The following is a 5441-nucleotide window of genomic DNA, read 5'->3' as shown; positions in this document are numbered from 1 at the left end:
TGAATTCTCAGTATGTTGGAGAAGCAGGTTACTGTCAATCCCTATATATTTATGATTATAAATGTTTTTTACCGAAAAGGTTTTTTCATACTGAGCTACCCGGCAAAATTGTTAATTATTAATTTTATTACTAATTGACGATTCCCTGCCCTGCATATCTCTCTATATATATATATATATATATATATTTTGTGAATTCTCCCCCTATATACACACACACACACACACACACACACACACACACACACATATATATATACATACACTCTCCTCACAAGGCTTTAGTCAGTCCAGCACTGTAGTAAGAAATAGTTGTCCAAGGTGCTGCGCAGTGGGACTGAACCTGAAACCATGTAGCTGGAAAGCAAACATCTAAACTACATTGCCAATCCTGCGCACAGAAATATTCGAATGTGTGTCTGAGGAAGTCTAGACATCTTTGCTCAGCTGATCTGAAAAACTACGTGAATTTTTGGTTGAGGGGATTCTTTCGGGGCCAAACCCTATGCAACCGTAGCAACAGTGCCACTGCACCAAGGATGACCATGAGGAAGGCTTTTGGTTTTATAAATGTGGACGAGGCAAAAAGTGTACGCTCAGCAACCAGCTGCATTTATATATGGAATCAATCTTTAACAGTTGACGGTGGACAGCTGATATTAAACATGTATAGTGTGTGTGTATGTGTGTGTATGTATACACACACACACACACACACACACACATTCTTTTACTCTTTTATTTGTTTGTCATTTGACTGCAGCCATGCTGGAGCACCACCTTTAGTCGAACAAATCGACCACAGGACTCATTCTTTGTAAACCTAGTACTTGTTCTATTGGTCTCTTTTGCCAAACTGCTAAGTTATGGGGAACGTAAACACACCAGTATTGGTTATCAAGTGAAGGTGGGGTTACAAACACTGACACACAAACATACACACACACACACACATATACACACACACACACACACACGTATATACGACGTGTTTCTTTCAGTTTCCATCTACCAAATCCTCTCACATGGCTTTGGTCAGCCCGAGGCTATAGTAGAAGACATCTGCCCAAGATGCCATGAAGTGGGACTGAACCCGGAACCATGTGGTTGGTAAGCAAGCTTCTTACCACACAGCCACTCCTGTGCCTATTTATGTATTTTTTTTATTAATATTTAGCAGAAGTAACAGAGTAACTCAAGATCCGAGAGTTTCGTCTGTTGGCACTTGTCAATCTAAACATCGACCCCAATACGCAACTTGTACTTAATTTATCGACCCCTAAAGGATGAAAAGCAAAGTCAACCTCGGCGTAATTTGAACTCAGAACATAACAGCAGACGAAATACCGCTAAGCATTTCACCCGGCGTGCTAACGTTTCTTATTTCTTTATTGCCCACAAAGGGGCTAAACATAGAGAGGACAAACAAGGACAGACAAAGGGATTAAGTCGATTACATCGACCCGAGTGCGTGACTGGCACTTAATTTATCGACCCCGAAAGGATGAAAGGCAAAGTCGACTTCGGTGGAATTTGAACTCAGAATGTAATGGCAGACGAAATACCGTTAAGCATTTCACTTGGCGTGCTAACGTTTCTGCCAGCTCACCACCCTAACACAGTTTCTACTAACCAAATTGAACACACAAAGTATAGGTCAGCCTGGAGGTAGAGTGAAAGACACTTCCCCAAGTTGCCACACAATAGGACCGAACCCAAAACCATGTGCTAGCAAAGCAAGCATCTTAACCATACACCCACGTAAATACACATGTTGGGGTGCTAAAAGGTTCCTGACTTTAAGGGCATTGCAAAAAACCTGGTTGAAAACCAAACTTAAGAGTTTTTTTACAGGGTTTAGAGAAACTGAAGGACCGCTGCAATAAGTGTGTAAATCTGAGAGGGGAATATGTTGAATAAAATCATAATTAACTGATCCTCCTGTATTTTCTTTTACCCAAAGCCAGGAACTTTCAGAATCCCCTCGTATACTCTTTTTACTCTTTTACTCGTTTCAGTCATTTGACTGCAGCCATGCTGGAGCACCGCCTTTAGTCGAGCAAATCGACCCCCAGGACTTATTCTTTGGAAGCCTAGTACTTATTCTATCGGTCTCTTTTGCCGAACCACTAAGTTATGGGGACGTAAACACACCACCATCGGTTGTCAAGCATGGTGAGGGGACAAACACAGACACGCAAACACACATACATATATATATATATATATATACATATATATGACGGGCTTCTTTCAGTTTCCATCTACCAAATCCACTCACAAGGCTTTGGTCGGCCTGAGGCTATAGTAGAAGACACTTGCCCAAGGTGCCACGCAGTGGGACTGAACCTGGAACCATGTGGTTGGTAAGCAAGATACTTACCACACAGCCACTCCTGCGCCTATATTCTTTATATATATATATATATTCTTTAAAACACACATACATATATACACATGTTTATAGAAAAATATACACATATATTTATACGTTTATACACATACAGGTACAAGCATGCTTTCACTATCTTCCCGGAAGGATTACCTCCAGATGTAAATAAACACACTAAACACGCATACTTCATTTACCCAACGCTTTATATTCAATCCTATTTGTAGACAGGGCTCATGGGGTCTTGTCTCGTGCAACAGCAGCTGGGGAAGTGAAAAGTTGTAGAAACATCTAGACATCCCACATGATGTGCTGTAAAACATGTATAACTTCTTTATAGGAGTGTGTTCTGCTTATTTCTTTTATATAGGTATTGGATATAGACCCACCTCACTTCAAATTAGTTGTTGAGCACATACAGGTATGTACATACACATACGTATATATATATGTGTGTGTGTGTAGTATATAAATATGTGTATGTATATGTATAAATATTTATGCATGTATATGTATATATATATATATATATATATATATATATATATCTGTATCTATGTGTGCATTTATCTATTTATATATATATGTGTGTGTGTATATATATATATATATATATGGGGGGGGGGTACACACACACACACAATGCATCTTAATAAATTCATACATGCACGTAAGCATATTATATATGTATGCATATACATATATATCTATGCACAAGTGCATATATATATACAAACATATGCATATAAACATATATATGCATATGTATATATGTGCATATGCAAATACATGAGACATATGGAATATATACACATGCATAAAATTTCACACATATTCCCCCACATAACAACATACGTACATATATATGCATGCATGCATATATACATATATATAAATATAAACATTATACACCAACATATATGTATACATACGCAAACATATACACACACAAACTTAGGGAGAGGTGAGCTCACTTTATACGTTAAGTATAGTTAACAACAATAATTATAAAAAAGAAAGCTGAAATTTAATAGTTTTTCTGTTGTTTTGTGTTGGGTTTTTTGGGGGGTCTTTTTGCATTTCGTCACAAACAACTGTGTGTGTGTGTGTGTTCATCGAAGAGAAATAATAAAATAAGAAGAATCAATACCTGCTCTGGTGTTGTTGACAGTAATCGGTGGGTAAATACCTCCTGATCTGGGATGGTCACTGCGACACACAAAGAGAAGACGGCGACACGGCGACACTGTTGAGCTGGTTGCTTTACGTCTCGTGTGTTTATGTGTGTCCGTGTGTGTGTGGTGAGCCACGGAATTAAGAGCCGATCGACACCACTAGAAAGGGAGAAGGTATAGTGTGGTTATGTGTGTGTGTGTTTGTGTGTGCATGTGTGCGTTATGTGTGTGTATATGTGTGCGTGTGATAGAGGTGTGATGTAGAGTTTGGTGGCGTGCAGTGGTGTGGACGGGTTTGAAGTGGCTTAGTAACGAGTGCCATGATGCTGGTGGTGGTGTTGGTGGTGGTGGTCGTGGAAGAAGTTAAAGTAGATGATGATGACGATGATGAAGAAGATTAAGAATGAATGAAGATGATGAGACGAAAACGATGGAGAAGAAGGAAAAAGGAAAAGAGAATGAAGGCGAACAAGATGAAGAAAAACAAAATAAAAAAAGGAATGAATGAATAAATGAATGAATGAAAGGAAGTATATATTAATGAAGGAATGAATGAATCGATGAAGAAATAACTGACTGAATGAAAAAAGAGAAGGAAAAAACCCGAAGGTCCTTATAAAACCATAATCATATAATAATAATAAATGAAGGTAAATAAATAAATATCTACGTGAGCAAGCAGCCTCCTCGCCGCTTCTTTGTTGTGACAGTGGAAATACAATGAATATAAGGGGAAAACTAAAAGGAAGCCTCGCAGGAAGAGGAGGGGAAACGGACCAACGCCACCATTGCCAGCATCATCACGATAGTATGGTTTCCCGTCAGCATCATCATTATCGTCATCAACGTATCAACGTCATCGTTGCCTCTGGTGTAGTATTAACAATAGTACAATGTGTGTGTGTGTGTGAGAGAGAGAGAGAGAGAGAGAGAAAGGAAGAACGGAGTAAAGAGAGCAACGTGTGTGTGTATGTGTAAGAAACAGAAAAAAAAGAAGCAAGGTGTATGTATGTATGTGTGTGTGTGTGTGAAAAACAGAGCAAGGTGCGTGTAAAAGGGGGAAGAGAGAGGAAAAAGAGAGGGAGAGAGAGAGAGAGGTAGCAAATTGTATGTGCCAGAGAAAGAGAGAGAAAGAGCAAGGTGTACGTGTAAATATGTGTAAGAGAGAAAGAGAGAGCAAAGGGGTATATGTAAACGTGTGTAAGAGAGAAAGACAGGCAGCAAGGTGTGTATGCGTGTGTGTGTGTGTGTGTGTGTGTGTTTGGATTTGAGATTTTGTTTATGTTTCTACGACCTCATCAGTTTTGCTCCCATAACCCTAACCGAAACCTTGCTTACACCATTACAAAAATTCGCTTTGAAATCCACCCGTAATACCCACACACACTGCGAAACGTATTCATTTTGTTACTAAGAAGATATGAAACCGGGGTACAGCTTGTATAAACAAATAAACAACACTACACCTTCCTACGAACGAGACCGCCGCCGCCGCCACCGTCGTTCGAAGAAGAAGAAGAGGAAGAGAGAAATAAAAAAAGGACAGCAACAGTAAACAGGAGGAAGAGGCAGAAGAGGAAGAACTTAGAGGACAACAAGAAAGAAAGAAAGACGAAGCGTGACAATTAAAACCAGTGACAATGAGGATGATGATGATGATGGTGGTGGTGCTGCTGCTGCTGGTGGTGGTGGTGGCGGCGGCGGTGGTGAAGGTAGGACGGCGACGAGGGTAAGTGTTTTTCGACCGATCTCAGGGTGACTGTCAGATTGTATCAGATGTAATGAGACGGACAAGTTGAAGCGTCCATGCCTTTTGCCCCAAATACGTAAGGGGCAGAAAAATTTTCTTTGAAATTTAGACAAAAAAAAAAAAA

At 39.7% G+C, this 5441-nt stretch overlaps 1 protein-coding gene across 1 annotated transcript in view; it reads right to left on the bottom strand.

Annotated features, from left to right (window-relative positions):
• The window catches only part of LOC106867413 (neuropeptide Y receptor type 5), a 48990-nt gene extending 43559 nt beyond the window's left edge, over positions 1 to 5431 (bottom strand). Inside the window, exon 1 of the mRNA XM_014912281.2 lies at positions 3543 to 5431. The gene's annotated coding sequence lies outside the window, so the exon portion shown is untranslated. The remainder of the gene's footprint in view (positions 1 to 3542) is intronic.
• Positions 5432 to 5441: the final 10 nt, after the last annotated feature.

This window comes from Octopus bimaculoides, chromosome 22 (assembly GCF_001194135.2).
Source record: "Octopus bimaculoides isolate UCB-OBI-ISO-001 chromosome 22, ASM119413v2, whole genome shotgun sequence".
NCBI lineage: Eukaryota > Metazoa > Mollusca > Cephalopoda > Octopoda > Octopodidae > Octopus > Octopus bimaculoides.
Note: the sequence above shows the minus strand (reverse complement) of the source record. Positions and strands in the feature narration are given on the sequence as shown.